This window comes from Notothenia rossii, assembly GCF_949606895.1.
Source record: "Notothenia rossii genome assembly, chromosome: 3".
NCBI lineage: Eukaryota > Metazoa > Chordata > Actinopteri > Perciformes > Nototheniidae > Notothenia > Notothenia rossii.
The window spans coordinates 39,626,188-39,645,600 of record NC_136901.1 but is presented as its reverse complement, the minus strand read 5'-3'; the positions used below and the strand labels follow the sequence as shown (position 1 = coordinate 39,645,600).

At 40.9% G+C, this 19,413-nt stretch overlaps 1 long non-coding RNA gene across 2 annotated transcripts; it reads left to right on the top strand.

Annotated features, from left to right (window-relative positions):
* The first annotated feature begins 11,176 nt into the window (after positions 1-11,176).
* On the top strand, positions 11,177-13,647 carry LOC307033682. Of its 2 annotated transcripts, none has more exons than XR_013806606.1 (4): positions 11,177-12,039; positions 12,138-12,239; positions 12,365-12,451; positions 12,731-13,647. It is a non-coding gene; the product is annotated as an uncharacterized lncRNA (long non-coding RNA). The 2 variants fall into 2 exon arrangements; XR_013806607.1 differs by having other exon boundaries at positions 12,685-13,647.
* The last annotated feature ends 5,766 nt before the right edge of the window (positions 13,648-19,413 follow it).

Here is a 19,413-nt window from a genome sequence, read left to right as displayed (position 1 = left end):
ATAAAAGCACACGTGCATCACACGCATTCGGATGCATGAGAGTGAACTGACTTGACTCCCACAGTAAAGGAAAACTCAGTTTGGCGACACACTGCTTTACTGCCGAGCAGCATTTGAAAATGTAGCGTGCACTCTTTGTAAAGCACTTTGAATTCCCTTGTGTTGAAAAGTGCTAGATAAATAAACTTGCCTTGCCTTGTGGCCCTTATTGGTTTTCAGTCTGGTCTCTGAAGCACCCTCGCTTTAGAGTCTAATCCAGACGCCGATCTAAAACATGATTCTGTTTATGAATCCTCGGGTGGTTCTTCCAGCTGGGTGAATCATCTTCAGACGCATGCGCCAGAATCGTTGGACCTTAACCTTGCTATCAGCTAACACAAACACTAGCTGGTGTATAAAAGTGCTAGTAACCAAAGGAATCTATAGCTGGTTAAACTTAAATGAGTACTGCTGTGCTTTACAGGTGTAAACCATTAGGGTGAGTGCTAACGGTTGTTAAACTATTCACTGGCTGGGCAGCAGTGATTGACAGCCTGAGCCTGCAACAATGGAGGCAAACAGGAGCAATGACAGCCCTTATTGGTTTTCTGTTGGTCTCTAACTAACGGTTGAACACCTCGTGAGGAGGCAGGAGTGAGTTCAGGTTCAGGTATTTTGTCAAAGATCAAAACATAACAGGGAAAACAGGGTGTGTGTGTCTGTTATCCCTCTATCCGAGGCTTCTGGTCTGATCTGTTTGCTTCACATGACTCACACAGTAAAAGCCAGGAAATGTTTCAAGGGTGAGAAAACATACAAGTTGAGTAATATGGTAATACTGGTTCACACATTTCTACTTTTACCTGAGTCAAAAGCATTGCAATTTGCATTTTCTTGAGCAGATGTTCAGGAAATATAGATTTTTTTAAATAATAACCTGGAGAATGACACATTTTTTTAATGTACGTACTCATAAACAAAATAATGAATCCCGCAGACATGAAATTTGATATCTGATGAACACACGTTTTGAAAAAGCTTCATTTTTCCTCGCCAAGAGCTGGGGTGGAAAAGGAGAGAAAGTGTCCTTGTGTGTTTGTTTGTGCTCAAGAGAAGGAGAGTGTGTGTGTGTGTGTGTGTGTGTGTGTGTGTGTGTGTGTGTGTGTGTGTTCATGTTGATGTGTGTGATGTATTGGCACGGTGAGTAATGCTGCATGTGTCATTCTAAGTTCCCAGAGTTTTCTCTCACACACACACACACACACACACACACACACACACACACACACACACACACACACACACACACACACACACACACACACACACACACACACACACACACACACACACACACACACACACACACACACACACACACACGTTATGGCTCAGAGCAGCTTTATCTTGGTTAGGGATATTGCCAATTATCTGGAACAAACAAAGACAGGCAGTTTAAACAGAGCAGCAAAGAAGCATTAATGCTTTTATTTTTAACTGATACCATTTTTAGGATGTTTTTTTGAATGTGTCCAGGAAGGTTCTCTTTCACAATCTATAACTCATCAGTGCTCATCTTCGACCATCAACTCAGTTTAGACACAATTCAATGCTTCAATCATGCTTTTATCACCTCATTACAAAAATCTGATCTTTCCTTTCTACCAAAAACCTGGGAACTATCATCCATGCTTTCATTAGCTTAGATTATAGATTAGTCACCACACATAGCCTTAGTTTAGATTTAGATTATTCACCTTAGTTTAGATTTAGATTATTCACCACATAGCCTTAGTTTAGATTGATATCAGTCTCCACACATAGCCTTAGTTTAGATTGATATCAGTCTCCACACATAGCCTTAGTTTAGATTGATATCAGTCTCCACACATAGCCTTAGTTTAGATTTGTGTAATTCTCTCCGAAATCCCTCTCCAGCTCATCCAGAACTCTGCTGCTAGGATTTTAACCCAGGAAACATGACCACATCACACTGGGTGCCTCGCACTGGCTGCCTGTTGCTGCTAGAATCGATTTTGAGATTGTTATGCTGACTTTGAAGGCCTCGAACTTGGTTATTTATCTGACCTTTTAAAACCCTGTCCCACACACCGAGATCCTCAGAGGCACTGCTGTTTGTCGGTGCAAACACAAAGGAGACCGAGCCTTTGAGAGTAACCACCGCCACACAGAACAAGACCACTTCTCCTAAAGCAACTATTGTCCTAATAACAGCAGCTGTAGTGTTTTCTCTTGTGGCCCTTATTGGTTTTCAGTCTGGTCTCTGAAGCACCCTCGCTTTAGAGTCTAATCCAGACGCCGATCTAAAACATGATTCTGTTTATGAATCCTCGGGTGGTTCTTCCAGCTGAGTGAATCATCTTCAGAGGCATGCGCCAGAATCATTTGACCTTAACCTTGCTATCAGCTAACACAAACACTAGCTGGTGTATAAAAGTGCTAGTAACCAAAGGAATCTAAACCAGGTTAAACTTAAATGAGTACTGCTGTGCTTTACAGGTGTAAACCATTAGGGTGAGTGCTAACGGTTGTTAAACTATTCACTGGCTGGGCAGCAGTGATTGACAGCCTGAGCCTGCAACAATGGAGGCAAACAGGAGCAATGACAGCCCTTATTGGTTTTCTGCTGGTCTCTAACTAACGGTTGAACACCTCGTGAGGAGGCAGGAGTGAGTTCAGGTTCAGGTATTTTGTCAAAGATCAAAACATAACAGGGAAAACAGGGTGTGTGTGTCTGTTATCCCTCTATCCGAGGCTTCTGGTCTGATCTGTTTGCTTCACATGACTCACATGTTTCAAGGGTGAAAAAAAAATACAAGTTGAGTAATACTGGTTCACACATTTCTACTTTTACCTGGGTAACATTTTGATTGCAGGACTTTTTCTTGTAACAGAGTCTCTTTGACTCAAGTACAAGATCTGAGTACTTCTACTTTTACTCAAGTACAAGATCTGAGTACTTCTACTTTTACCCAAGTACAAGATCTGAGTACTTCTACTTTTACTCAAGTACAAGATCTGAGTACTTCTTCAAACTCTGATTAAAAGTCTTGCTTTTCAATTTGTTCTCAAAATAAAGAAAGGATACAAAATATACTTAAAGTTACAAAAGCAGTACTTAATTATTCCATGATGTTTGTATTGCGTGCACTAATTGGCAAAGTAACCAAAGCTGTCTGATAAAAGTATAACAACAGCTGCCTCTGAGATGTAGCAGAAGTGGAGGGGGGTGCTAGTGGAGCCTCACAGCGGGATTACTGTGGGGCGCATGAAGCAGACCCATCACGCGATAGCGGAGCGAACAGGTAAAGGAGGGGTCGTTGTCCACTAGTTAATCGATTGCGGATTGCGTCGTGCAGATACAAAAAGGTCTGACATCTTACATATCTTATATATATCATATTTTGTATTAATGTATTATATGAATGAAATGAATCTGTATTCCTTGTAAAAAAAAACATGTTCTTAGCAGTTTGTAACTGTTTATTTGTTTATTTGTGTGTCTAATAAAGCTATTGAATTGAATTGAGAGAGAGAGAGAGAGAGAGAGAGAGAAAGAGAGAGAGCACGCACGCACGCACGCACACACACGGTGTTACCAATACACACTGTAATCAGATCCATTAACAAATCAAAATGCTATTACTTGTAGATCCACCATGGATCAAAAGGCTCTCACTTGTCAGCAGCCATGAAGTCAAACTGATAACCACAGAGGAGAATAACAGAGAACAAAGAAAAACCACCACACCTAAACTGAGTCCAACATGACATGGGCCTATGCAAGCAGGAGTGTATAAACAGCTCTGCAAGTCAATAGCCTCATTATTTATGAGAGTGAGATAAAGATAATTCACAACAGCAAACGCATTTCAAAGTTCATCCCCGCCCAAATATTCCAGGTTTTTAATTGGCCAGAATACACACGTAAAATAGAGATACAATCCATTTTTGATGTGGGCGTATATCCGTGCCTTCATGGCTTCAATTTGACTATTTAAAGGAAAGTTAATAATATAAGAAAAATATTATCAAATATAATTAAAGACATTTACAAAAAGAAATCGAAAGTAAACGTTGTACAATGGGAGTGTGTGTGTGTGTGTGTGTGTGTGTGTGTGTGTGTGTGTGTGTGTGTGTGCGTGCGTGTGCGTGTGTAGTTCAGATGCCGAACTTCTGTGGTTGCCGTGACGACGCTTTTTCAAAGTTTTCACTTTGAGGTGCGGAGATGACTCAGGCACAGTAGATCCACCCTGCCCATAATAGCAATGATAGTTGTGTGTGTGAATTCAATAGGCAGATTATATTTAATATGATGTTACGCTGCTACAATCTTGCACTAATGTAGGCTACATTTCTCAAAGATATTGAATTGACTGTTATTTAGATTGTTCTGTTTTATTTAGGTCTTAATGTGTGCATAAATGTGTACTCTGATTGTGTAGCTTATATATAGGTAAATGTTTGCATAGGCTACATATTTTTATATATCTTTGTTTTTATTTTCGGGATTGTATTGTAACGGTATTTTGATCTCTCTGTCTGTACAAACAAACTGAAAGATTGAAAATAACGTTTACTTGACTTTGATAAGGAGAGAGACGCCATGCATCAGAGGGAGTTCCCTCTCCCACTGCACAAAAACATCCTCCACGTAAAAACGCTCATTATCATTTTGTCTTTTCTGTCGTCAGAGCATGACGACTGTGTCTGCACTGCACTCCCCCGCATCAGAAGCACCATGGTCAAGCCCATTGGTGCATGTGTTGGTGGGCGGAGTCTTCTCTATAAAAGCGAGCCGGCTTTGGAGGAAATGCCTTAATATAATCCGGATAGCACCACTCCAACAATGGCAGCTCTTACATTGCTTGCTCTGTTATTTATTGTCAGACTTACTTTCGGAGTCGGACTAACTCTCGATACAATATTAGCAGTAGCGTGGCGTGGGGAAAAAATTAGGGGAAGCCAATAACACGTCCTTTCTTTTGGGGTGGGGGGGGGGGGGGGTGGTCAATGTAATAACGTAACCAGATGAGTGATTACAGCACCCGGTATCATTTTACACACATTTGTATCATACAGATGCAAGACTTACACACGCCTGTGACCGACGGGGCCGCACCATAGACCGCACGCACTCTCCAGCCGAAACTCTAATAAGCATTCATTCACAAACTAAATCAGGAGACCTTTAACGTTTTACGTCCGATTAGCGCCTTTTTCCCTCGCTGTACACAGCTCCAGTTTGGGCTTTGGCCTGTCATCAGATTGTATTTGTTGTTGCTGCTGCAGCGGAAGTTTAGTACAATTATTTTTGATTAAATACTCCAAATCTCAACCCTCCATAATTGCACTTGCTTCACTTGTTTGCTACTTTCTAACGGCGGTGAGAGTGGTGCAGTGACGCTATCTATCTTCTATCGATTAGATTTATGATTCGAAAATTATAAAAGTAGGGTAGACATGTGGATATTATCCGACTGAACAAAACATGCATTTATCTAACAGGTTCGTTTTCCACTGACCTTATTTCGAGCTATTTTTCCAAAATCCTATGGAGAAATCCCATTGCTTTTTTTGTCGATTTGTCATATAAATCCATGAGGGAAACCGAGCGCAGCTTACTTCCGGGTTTTATGACGCGTCACTGCGCCACTAAATTGATGTGATTTGATTGGATTGTGAGGCAAGGGAAGCCGGCCGCCGCTGGCTTCCCTTGGCATGGCCCTGACCAGTCACAGGTTGGCAGGGGCATGACGTGAAACTCATCTGATTGGTCAATCCCTCCATTTTTTTTCACCAAGGGAAGCCAATTTCGGCTGGCCTCCTCTCGCAACCGAGAGTGCAATCTACTGTTTCACCATAACATCTAGAGGGGCGCTGTTTCACTCTTTCTAAAATACTCAATGAGAATGGGGGAGAGACGGGCCGGCAGCAACACACAACAAAGAATTTCCGAAACCAAACAAAGTGTTTTTATTTATTTATTAAAATTATAACTACAATCCGAAAAAACAGGGGAAGCCTGGCTTCCCTTGGCCTCCAGGAGAAAACGCCACTGAATATTAGGAGACCGAGTTCAGTTTCCAGAAACCGAACAGTGCAGGGAGAGAGGAGCGACACTTCAGCACACTTTGAAAGGTGGAAGCAGTCAGGCTGTGGCTCGTCTGGAGGATGTCTGGAAGCCGGCAGCAGGTTACAAAAACCGGATGAGTCCAAACGAGTCTGTGGTCTTAAACAGGAGCAACATCAACGACCAGGGACTGTATGGGTTAACCTGCGGCTCAGAGCAGGAGAAACTTATCCATCTGAATGTCATCACATCCTCGGAGAAATCAGTGCCTGAAGGACAGGCTGCTGGATTTACCTTCCACTACTTTACTGCAGGAGGACTCGGGAGGTACAGAGTGCAGAGAAACACACAGCTTGTGTTTGAGCTGGACCTCTCCTCCGGAAGCACCTCACAGGGCTCAGGGTTTGAGAACAGAACATCTGTAGCCCCGCACTGGAGGTCCGATGGAGACCTGACTCTGACCCTGCAGGGGGTGAAGCCCGAGGACCGAGGAGATTACTTTCTCTATGTCCTCAAGGACAGAAAGAGGAGACATATTCAGGCTGTCAGGATGAGGGTCAGCCCTGCACTGAATAGGAGAGGAACACGGAACAGATCACCTGCACCCCCCAGCAGCCACCATGCGTGAGTAGGCTACAACACAAATATTTATGATAAAAAGCAGTTTGTAGATTAATCTTACATGACGCTACTGTGTTGTGTACGGAGCCCCCTAGTATAGGGGCCGTAGAGGGACAGGGGAAAAGAGATACGTGCGTCGTGCGCACGAGATACTAACCCGTTATCCCGACTTCTTTTTTAATGAAATACTAATGCTAAATCCCGGCTTTTTTGTATCCGAGAAAGTTACCGGTGCTTTAAGTAGAGCACACAGGAGACAACCGTTGATTGAATACTGTTATGTGTATGTAGGGAAATGACATTGCATATTTGAGATATCGATCTCGGACTTCATTTTAAGGACAGTCTGCCTTGATCTATCAATTCAAGTCCGTTACTCTCACAGTATTTTTTTCTCCAATTTATGTCAATAAAGTCACTCGTTATATCGATTTTAAAAAAAATGTTTCATGTCCCTTAGGAGCTCCGTAGTGCCATGTAGCGGTCTGATCGTTTTTGTCTCTCTCTCTCTGTTGCAGAAAGAGAAGACCGCTTTGATCTGTGTCTCCGTAGCTACTGTGCTTTTGATTGCTGGAGCTTTTTTGTGTGGTCAGAAAATGCCGAGAATCTGCGGGTCAAAGGCCTCTGGATGAGCCGCTGCTGGAGGAGCTCCAACAGGACTTGAGATGGCACCTTACACCGACACTCCTGTTCCGGTAGTCGTGAATGGTCATGCTTGATAACGGTATTCAATGTGATGTAATATTGTTTTCAATTATATTCACATTATTGCGCAGTATTCTTTACATGCTTATTCCCGCCGTGGTGCTTTGTTAGTTGTCTGCAAAACACACTTTATTTTACCTTCTCTCCCTCGACCCTCATTATTTACTTAGCAGCAGGTGTTTAGTATTATTGCGCAGCTCAGTTGAATACTCGTTTCTGATTGGTCAATTCGGACATTTCAGAGGTTATTAATATCCAATAACATAGCCTACTGCTGCCAAGCATAACATCACTGTTGCTTATTTTTTCAATAATGACCAAGCTGCACATTATCACTGATTTAAGTACCTCTCAAATGTTCAAATTGATCAGGATAACACACATGCAGAGTAAACAATAATCATAAACGTATATAGAAAAAGTGATAAAAAAACAACTAAAAGGTATAATTTCAAGTAAAATATTTATCAAATTTGGTTTGGATATTCTTGTAATATGTTATATATTTTTTAATAGTGCCATTATTATTTATTAACTCAGTTGTTTTATAATGCTGCCACATTTCATCATGGATGTGCACGTTTTTATTTGTAATAACTGCTTGCTTCTTTAATATGTTAATACACTCATTACACTTGTGTCTTTTTATACTCACTTTCCCTTCATCCGTACATATCCTACTGTGCGACAAATGAAGGATTTTAGATTATTTGCCAATAAAATAAATGTAAAATGTGACCATATGCTCGTGTTTTTCCCTGTGTGTGCTGACTGGTTTCGACGCATAAGGTTAATGGATTATTCTCCTCAACATTAAAAATACAAAATATTTAAAAAAACAACACGTGGATTTATGCTTATTGAAAAAGTCTGAAAGAGGTGAATAGGAAACATCGAAATACAAAACACACAGCTTCAGATTGAACCTCGCTTTGATTCATTACGGGACTCAGAAGCCATTTTACTCATCATTTGGGAATGACGCAAATAAACCAGCTCTTTAACTGCCCTCTTCTTCTTTTTTTGTCAAGTCACTCATGCGCATTTATCAGCAACACACAATGACCTGAGTGCATATTGGGCAGGATGTAAACGTTGTGAAACATAATATCCCCTCCTGCAATACATTTTTCTAGGCCTATCTTAGTTTATTTACAATTGGCATAGTACCAGCTACCGCTTTAATTGTAATTCTATACGGTCAGAAGGGATTTAATTGGCCAGAATACACACGTGAAATAGGAGATAAAATCCCTTTTTGATTTGGGCCTATCCGGGCCTTCATGGCTTCAATTGGACTATTTAAAGGAACGTTAATAATACAAGACAAATATTATCAAATACAAATTAAAACATTTACAAATGTCAAATATTGTATGCCCGTTTTCTGTAGTTGTTAAACCAGTGATAGTTGTCTGGACACATGGCCATAGGAACTATTGTCACCACAGCTAATTAGAAATATGAATGACAATATTTAGACAAAAATGCATTAAAATAAAAACCGGCAATGTAGCACTACTTCCTGTTTACATTCCCAAAGCATTGTAGGAACTGGAGTCCAAACGTTTAAAGCATAATCATCCCACAGAATTAAAGTAACACAAAGAAAAGAGTTAGGGTTTCTTTCTGAATAAATAAATAATTAAATAAAATCTAGCAGCCACTGGTTAATTGTTCCATGTTTCCCCTTATATAGTGCTGCGTTGCAGTTTAAACAGAATCACAGAAAGCAGATCGACCAGACAGTGCAATATCAAATTAAGATCACAACTCCCATCAGCGCGACGGGAGAGAGGGAGACAAGTAGGCTACAGCGCGAGTCAGCTTTACGCGGAGGCATCTTAAGCCGAACGTGAAAAACGGACAAGCTGCAATTTTCTCCAAAAGCCACTTGGAATTTACAGCATGATTAAGCACCAAAATTAATGTAAAATAAACACTATTAGGCTCAAATGACGCTTTAAATAGATCAAACGAATGGAAGATTTATTATGGGACAAAGAAACTAATTAGCAGACGTTTGACCGTTTGCAGTAAACACATGTTTAGTAGGAAAATAGCATTTTTAAGGCATCAACCTCAGAATCATTCAAGTCATTTTCCACCGTTTTGCCCCATCCTATAGTCAAATCTGAATAACGAATGAATGGATAAAATAAGTGAAAGTGTGGTTCTGGTTGTTCCAGTGGTTCTCAACCAGGTGTATGGGGACCCCTAGCGGTGCTTGAGGGGGTGGCCGGCGGGGGACGTAGAAGGATTAGGGATTGTAATGGCCACACAAAAACATTTACAAATCTATTTTCATAAGCCTGGTATCTGGCCCCAAAAGCTTATGAAAGACAAGCTCATGTGTCTCATTAAAAGCTCTTAAGGAAGTGAAACTGCTAGAAGTCTGACTTCATATTATTATTTTTCACTGATGTCTAAATGTCAAGTTGTGTGTCAAATGTCAAATGGTGAGTTTATACAATGGATTTTCATCTAAGGGGCAATTGGGTTAAATGCGATTACAGAGGGTTTAACACATTCTTATATAATGGAGACCATGCTAAAGGCCCATATATTTAGAATGTTGAAATCATGCACATGTTGCACATTTCTTCTCCACACAACCTATTTTGAATCAGCACAGCTCTCCACTTTAAATACAGTAGGCCTATATCGTATTTGTCAGATGTAAATATTATAGATTTTTTACAATTAATATACATTTTCTTAATAGCTGTCATAACAGTCCTATTTTTATTGTAAAACTGTGAAGTAACACTTTTTTTTGTGTGAAACCGCTCAATGAACTACATCTCCTGTCTCGCACCACACACCAAGACGGCCGTCACGTTGGCACATTTCACTTCTTTCTTTCAGAATGAGGCGGAAAGTATTAAACGAGGTGAAAATCACTCCAAGTCTGGGCATGTTGAGAGCTGTACACACACACAAGGGGAGTTAGTCGGTTCCGTAAGAGCCAGCATGCGGGACGGGGATTCTGGGATTTGTAGTCTTTCTAGTTGCGTATTTTTCATAGTCTTATATTTCAACAGTTTTACGACAAACTGTGACTTTTTTGACATGGAAATAATTTTTTAAGATTGACAAACATCATATTATGTGTAATTCATGGCACAATTCAAACGGGATCGAAAGATAATCTTTCTCTCCCCATTGACTTCAATACATAATTTTTCCGAAATAAGGTCCCATGGGTCGGAAGTAGATGGGCGGGACTTCGCCTGTCTATGCAACAAAAGGCAGATCTGACAATATGGGTTGTTGTTTATAATCACACTTTATTTTATCCTCTCTCCTTATTTTGACTGCATGCATATCCTAACCCACCTCAAAGCAGGGCAAACAAAACCAGAATCTTTTTGGCTGTTTATCCTTTTTGAGACTTGAAGTACATTTGGCTACTGTGGCAAAGCAACTAAAACTAATGGCGACAAGTTTTTAGGCTATTTAGATGTAAATGTCCTGGGGCCTCATTTATAAAGGGATACGCTCAAAAAATGGCGTACGCCAGTTTCTACGCAATGTTTGCGATTTATAAAATACTAACTTGACGAGAAATGTGCGGTCCTCCACGCAAACTCTAACCCAGGGGCGGAGCTTCCTACAGGCAATATAGGCGGTTGCCTAGAGCGCCACCTAGAGGGGGGCGCCAAAAATTGCAACAATTTTTTTTTTTTTTTTTTTTTTTGCTTGGCGCAGTTTTGGCGCCCCCCCTCTATATCTGCAACCATTATTCTTACATAAAATTTTTTTTTCTAACATAAGGGAAAATGAGCCAAAAATCTAAAACGGTCGGTCGGTCTAAGAGCCTCGGCTTTAGGTGTTCACAGTCAGAACATGCTAGAGCGCTGTGCATTGATGGGTATCGGTCAAGTGTTTATAAAATTGAGCGTTGAGGAAAGAAAGACTAACGTTAGAGAACTATGAAGAGGCAAAAGCCATCTGGGGCGCAGTATAAAAACAGAAGAAAAGAAGAAGAAGAGAAACGTGCCAAGGTGAAAGGTATGCAATTTTGATTGTATTGTCAACATTAGCGAATGGATCATGTAATCTTGCTAGTTAGCCAAGCCAACGTTAGCTAGCCAGCGTTTGTTATTGCCATTCAGTCGAAACTGTCATAAGGCTATTTTCTTTGTGTCATGAAATAGAAATATTAGTAATAATAACAATGTTAGTTTTGGTGTAGCGAGCTAGCCAGTGTGGTGGAATGTTAGTTAGTTGGTAACGTTAGCTAACGTTAAGTTTACCTCAGAAAGCACATTGACTATCCGAGTCAAACATTTGCCAAATTCAACCCTGTCATAATGTGCGCTAACGTTAGCTAACTAGCTCAGTGGTTCTCAACTCCAGTCCTGTTGAATGTTTTCGTTCCAACCCAGAACTAACACACCTGATTCAACTGTTCTAATAAGATAGGCATAGCTCTTGATTAGTTGAATCAGACCTGTCAGGCTGTCCTAATGCTTACTAACTAAATAATAGCTACATTTAACAAATGGAAATTATTCAATGTTGATAATACACATTTTGTTATATCATTTTAGATTCACTTTTAAAATATCTGGGACCATCTGCTGCATCAGTTGACAAGGAACCGCCATGCACCTCAGCTGTGCCGGCTTCCTCAGGTGAGTGCAATGTGTCAATAGATGTTCCTGATGATAAATAATTGAATGTGAAATCCAGTCAATATATTTGCTCTTGTGTGTTCTTTCTATATTTATAGACCTAGAACCACATGAAGGAACGTCAGAACAGCAAGCTGCTCATCCTGATGAGATGACCACTGATTCAACCCTGCCACTGACCACTGTGTCTGTTTGTTCTGGTGAGTACAATATGTCAATAGATGTTCCTGATGTGATGATAAATAATTGAATGTAAAAATGACTGTCGTGCCATTTCTAATCCAGCCAATATATTTGCTCTTGTGTGTTCTCTATATATGTATAGGCCCAGAACCACTGCAAGGAACGTCAGAACAGCCTGCTGCATCTCATCCTGATTGCACCACAGATTCCACCCATACACTCTTCTCAGGTGTGTGCCTGATGAATGTAAAGATCTTTAGCTATAAACCTAATTGTCCTCATGCTTTCAAATAATTGCTTTCTGTTTTTATTTACATTTTACACACTGTCCCAACTTTTTGGAATTGGGGTTGTGTGTGTGTGTGTGTGTGTGTGTGTGTGTGTGTGTGTGTGTGTGTGTGTGTGTGTGTGTGTGTGTGTGTGTGTGTGTGTGTGTGTGTGTGTGTGTGTGTGTGTGTGAAGATATTGTGAATATGAGGTGAGAAAATGTGCTTCACATGCCCTCCAGATGCAGCAAAGACAGACGATCCACTACCAACCGATCCTGCTGACTGCCCTTCACATCTCACAGACACAATGAGGACAGAGTTTGTTCGGAGAGGACCATATCAGATAACACCTGATTTCATTTTCCCAAGGAGAGATGATGGGAGAAGTTGCCACCACCAGTACTTCAGCAGGACCTTAGTAAATGGAGAAAGGATCAAAAGAAGTTGGGTGACATATTCAAAAAAGAAGAACAGTCTTTTTTGTTTTTGTTGTCAACTTTTATCTCCAAAACAAATTCATTTAACAAATGCAGGACTGTCGGATTGGAAAAATGCAAGTGCTGCTTTGACCAGCCATGAAAATAGTCCGGAACACCTGAACAATTTGGCGTCATGGAAAGAATTGGCAGTTCAATTAAAACAAGGTACAACAATAGACAAACAAGAGCAGGCCCTCCTTGAGGCAGAGAAGAGTCGGTGGAGAGCAGTGCTGACACGACTGGTTGCTATTGTACAGTCTCTGGCAGGGCGAAATATGGCATTGATAGGAAAGACAGAAATACTCCACTCTCCTTCAAATGGAAACTTTTTGAAAGAGGTTGAGCTTTTGGCGCAGTTTGACCCAGTGATGAAAGACCACATCCACAAGATTAAAAGTCAAACATCCCACCACAGCTACTTGGGCAAAACCATTCAGAATGAGTTGATTGAATGCATCAGTGGAAAGATTCTATCAACAATAGTGCAAGAAATAAAGAAATGCAAGTACTTTTCCCTCATTTTAGATTGCACCCCGGATGTTAGCCACACTGAACAGCTGTCAGTAGTCATCAGAATTGTGACACTGGAAGAAGACCCCCAGATTAAAGAGCACTTCATGGGATTCCTAGTAGCAGAGGAGTCCACTGGTGAAAGTTTGTCCGCCCTGATTTTGAAGAGGCTGGAGGAGTTGCAGATTGCCTTTGATGACTGCAGAGGACAGTCATATGACAACGGCGCAAATATGAGAGGGAAGAACAAGGGAGTACAGGCCAGGCTACTGCAGTTGAACCCAAGAGCTTTGTTTGTGCCTTGTGGGGCACATACACTCAATTTGGTCATTGCTGATGCTGCCAAAAGCTCCAAAGATGCCATATCATTTTTTGGCATTGTGCAGAAGCTATACTGCCTGTTTTCTGCCTCTACACAGAGATGGGCCATCCTCAAGAAACACGTCAACCTTTCACTCAAAATGTGGTCAGAAACCAGATGGGAGAGCAGAGTGAAAGCTGTGGAGCCTCTGCGATATGAAGCCGCAGCTGTGAGAGAGGCACTGCTTGAGGTGAGAAACCAGGCCAAAGACCCAATCATCAGGATTGAAGCCCAGTCTCTGGCAGAAGAAGTGGGGTCATTCCGCTTTTCACTGTGCACAGTGGTCTGGTATGACATGTTAAGTCAAATTCAGCAGGTGAGCAAAGTCCTGCAGTCCCAAACAATGCAAGTGGATGTAGCAGTAAGTCTACTGAAAAAGACTGAAAAAGCTCTCAAATCCTACAGAGCCACAGGCTTTGTGGCTGCACAAACATCAGCCAAGGACATGTGTGAAGACATGAATGTGGATGCAGTCCTTGTGCAAAAGCGGCTGAAGTCAACAAAGAGGCACTTCTCATATGAGTCTCCTGATGAGCCATTGAGGAATGCCTTGCAAAATCTGGAGGTAACGTTCTTTAACGTGGTGGTAGATGCTGCAGTGTCAGCACAAAAGGAGAGGTTTACCACTCTTGAACATGTGCAAGACAAGTTTGGCATTCTGTACAACTTCCCAGACCTGCCACACCAAGAGCTGATGAAGCAAGCAGAGGCACTTGCACACACCTTAAGCCATGGAGGGCAATCTGATTTGGATGGGAAGGAGCTGGCTCAGGAGTTGGAAAATGTACCTGACTTGCCATCAAAGAGCATGACAACTCTTGAGTTGTTGAAATTCATACACACAAAGCAGCTCACCGAAATATATCCCAACTTGTGTATTGCTCTGCGGATCAGTGCAACGCTACCAGTAACAGTAGCTTCAGCCGAGAGGAGTTTTTCCAAATTAAAACTCTTGAAAACATACCTGAGGTCGACCATGGCTCAAGAACGCCTCAGTGGTCTGGCTGTAATCAGTATTAACCATGAGGTTGGTGGTCAGATTTCATATGATGATGTGATTGATGACTTTGCAGCGAGGAAGGCCAGAAGGATTGCACTGTAAATGGAAACCAGTAGGAGCTAATATGTAGGCCAACCTTGTGTGATGATAGGGAGTGGAATGTAAATAGTTCTTGAGACAAAGTGAATTTGTAATTTTTATGTATTTGTTTGTTTATTTAGCATATTATATTTTGATTATTTGACATGTGTAACATATTTTACAATACATAATTTTCTTTTAAAGCAAATGTGCACGTTATTTTATTGTTTGTTATTGTTATTATTATTATTGTTTGTTAGCTAAGTTGTTTGTTTTAATTCTTTAGTGTGCACTTTACATTTCTTCTTAATTTTCTTTGAAAGCAAATTTGCACATTCTTTTATTGTTTGTTATTGATATTATTATTGTTTGTTAGCTAAGTTGTTTATTTGTTTTAATTCTTTAGTGTGCACTTTACATTTATTCTTAGCTCTTGTTCTTGCTTGTAATAAATAAAGCTGCAGTACTTTACTGTATAACTGTTAAGATGTTTTGATATTTTTTTGGGGGGGGGCGCAGTGGTGAAGCTCGCCTAGGGCACCAAATGTGCTAGGTCCGCCCCTGCTCTAACCCATGCGTACGCACTAAGCACAACAACGGGAGAGACGAGAAACTGCGACTCCGTTGGCAGAAGGAAGAATGGAGAGAAATATGCAGAATAAATAAATACGGATATGTTATTTAAACCACCTCAAACATGTTGTGTTAATGTTATGACATGTTTTCTCATAAATGATGCGGTATTAAAGGGAAACCGGCGTAGGAAGTGCCATACGCACTTTCTTCGCCGGTACGCAATGTTTGGTGGATCGGAAAATGTCGGAACATTTCTGTACCTATTTTTTGGATTTCTACTAAGCAACCTTCCCACGTGAATCCTACGCACGGCGTTATAAATGAGGCCCCAGGTCTTTTACCAGATGCTGTGGGACGCAGCCTCAGACACTCCACCGGGGGAGACCCCCTCCCAGGGGGGCAGGAGTACAGGTTTTAGCCCCGCCACATACGCTCTGTGCTGCAGCCGCTGCTCTCTTTTATCCCTTTTTTTCCATTTTTGAAAACATTTTCAACCCAGACCAAACAGGGCTTTTATAAACTTTTATTGGTTTTACTACAGGAATTTTTAAATAGGTTTTTAAACACAAAATATTGACTCGAGAGCCCGTGCACCACGCTGCACTCCTACGGAGCGCCGCACGTTCCCCAAAACCCTAACCAAGTCTTCACCCTAAAAGTAATGGGGACCTCCATTTTGTCCCCATAAGGGAAGCCAGTCCCCAAACGTGACTGTGTAAACAGATTTAGGTCCCCACGAGGATAGTGATACTAGGCCACACACACAAACACACTCATAGTAATTCGTCCTTTACAAACAAGTAACATTAGTATTTTAACTCAAAATGAATATTATCAGAATCAGAAAACCTTTATAGTCCCACAGAGGGGAAATGTACATTGTTACAGCAGAAAAGAGCCAAAGACAGCTTAATATTCATTACATTTCATATCATTTAGCTGATGCTTTTGTCCGAAGTCACTTCAATAAGTGCAAAAACCATAAAGAATCAAACTCCCAACAACAAGGAAAGAGCAGATATATTCACTTCAAGCAAGAACAGATAGTGCTGGTGAATCAGATCAAGGCCTGAATCAACTCAAAAAGTGCTTTGTTTTTTTTGGTTTAACATCCACATTCTCAGAAAATTCAGTTTTCATCATCACTGCTGCTGTACAAAAAAATAATAATATATATATATGTCTCTCAAAGATAAGCAATAACGCACCAAATACAAAAATCCTGACTCTTTACAAACCACATCTTGGATAATGGAGGAAAAAGAAAGTAACGTTTTTCTACACCTGTTCCTACATTAACATATATTTATATAACTTCAGCTGCAATTCAGCTACACTTGGATTTCTTCGACTCCACCTAACTAGATTTAATGAAACTAGATTAATTTCTTCCTACAAAGCATATTTTTTTTCTAAAATAGAAGAAATAAAATTTCACATGTACAATCAGCACGGTTAAATCCAATCAAGGATCAAGTAGTTAAAACATGGTGGATAAATCTGAATAATTTCCAGTGATCTTTTAAATTGTATTTCTCTTTTGTGTAGTGCTCATGTGATTACAGCAAACAATGAATAAATCAATAAACACTACGTATCATGTTTTGGGCTTCTTTTCATAATAGCTTCTTCATACAAATATATATTTTGTTATCAAAAGTCGTTACAACTTCCCAGTTAAATCAGAATATGGTGAGAACCTTGGACCTTTCTTGTTTTATAACATTATGCTCAAACGATTCATTTCAAGAGCGTTTCCGATTATTTGGGTTTGTTTCTCTGAGGAACTCATCGTCTGGAATCTATCTTCATCTTTTTTCCTACGCCAAAGTTTGAAGACAAAGATAGCAACAAAGAGAGACAGAAGAACCGCTGTAAGTGTCAGTGTAAAGTAGATCCAGAAGTTTCTCCGGCTCTCTGGTTGTGGACTCTCTGTTGATCTCTGAGTTTGGAGCTCATCAGCAGCTGTAGAAAATACACAGTTAATAACATCATGTTGACGGGGAGAAAACCTCTTTCCAGTGAAAATAAAGAGTTTACATAATACTTTTCTGCATCAGAATGACTTTGCATCTGTATTTACCATTAGAATAGATCTACTAGAATCTGCATATTAAAGAAGTGAAGCTTTAATTTAACTTCCTGACTTCTACTGAGGTTACTCACCAGTGACGTTGAGCCAGCAGCTCCTAGAGTAACTCCCATCAGGACTCAGTATGTCACACTCATAAAACCCAGAGTCATTGGTCCTGAGTCTGGAGACATGAAGTGTGAGGCGTCCTTCTGGGAGGACGTCTTTGTCCCACTGGACTCGTCCTGCAAACTCTGGATCCTGAGTCTCTGGGTATTCAACACCTTGATGGAGATGAAACATGATGGAGGGACTAGTCCCACTATTAAAGTAACAGAGGATATACGTGGAGCTGAGGGAAGGGTCTCTTCTGGTGCTGATGGTCCACTCCAGGGTGATGTTCTGGTTCTCCTCTGCCTGATAGGAAGCCTGAGTTCACTTCAAATGTTCCTGTGGAGGAGACACAGAGGGACTCTTTAAACTGTAGCTATGTTCCTGTGGAGGAGACACTGAGGGACTCTTTAAACTGCAGCTATGTTTCTGTGGAGGAGACACAGAGGGACTCTTTAAACTGCAGCTATGTTTCTGTGGAAGAGACACAGAGGGACTCTTTAAACTGCAGTTATGTTCCTGTGGAGGAGACACAGAAGGACTCTTTAAACTGCAGCTATGTTTCTGTGGAGGAGACACAGAGGGACTCTTTAAACTGCAGCTATGTTCCTGTGGAGGAGACACATAGGGACTCTTTAAACTGCAGCTATGTTTCTGTGGAGGAGACACAGAGGGACTCTTTAAACTGCAGCTATGTTTCTGTGGAGGAGACACAGCGGGACTCTTTAAACTGCAGCTATGTTTCTGTGGAGGAGACACAGCGGGACTCTTTAAACTGCAGCTATGTTTCTGTGCTGCTTTACTGAGAACAGCTTTAAAGAGACTAACTGAAGCTAACCAGAGACAGTGGTCTCCTCAGGTGAGGAAGAGTATTAGCGCCAGGTATGAGTAAAATAAAGAAGAAAGGGACTATTTCACTTTTTATTCAGCATGTTAAGAAAAAAGCCAAAATGTTGAGTAAAATATAAAAATCTTTCAATTTGAGTGCTAGGCATTATGAAAAAAGTATTTTAAATAAAACAGTTAACTTTTAAGAATAAATTGCTTGTAACAAACTGCTTTTGTTAGAGAATATAATGAAAGCTCAACTTCTTGACATTTTGATAAAAAAAAAAGCTAAATAAAATAAAAAATCTGTGTTATTGGGTAAGTCGGAAATAAAGGAGTAAACTAACCAAAGACACAGGGGGTGAGGAACAGGAGCAGCAGGATGAGGGAGATCATCTTCTCCCTGTGAGAGCGCACACACACACACACACACACACACACACACACACACACACACACACACACACACACACACACACACACACACACACACACACACACACACACACACACACACACACACACACACACACACACACACACACACACACACACACACACACACACACACACACACACACACACACACACACACACACACACACACACACACACACACAGAGATTAAAAACAAAAAAGTTTCAATATACTGTATATCTCAACTAGACGTGTTTGGAGGAGAAAGAATGCTGAGTTGCATCCGAAGAACACCATACCTACTGTGAAACATGGGGCTGGAAACATCATGCTTTGGGGCTGTGTTTCTGCAAAGGGACCAGGACGACTGATCCGTGTAAAGGAAAGAATGAATGGGGCCATGTATCGTAAGATTTTGAGTGACAACCTCCTTCCATCAGCAAGGGCATTGAAGATGAAACGTGGCTGGGTCTTTCAGCATGACAATG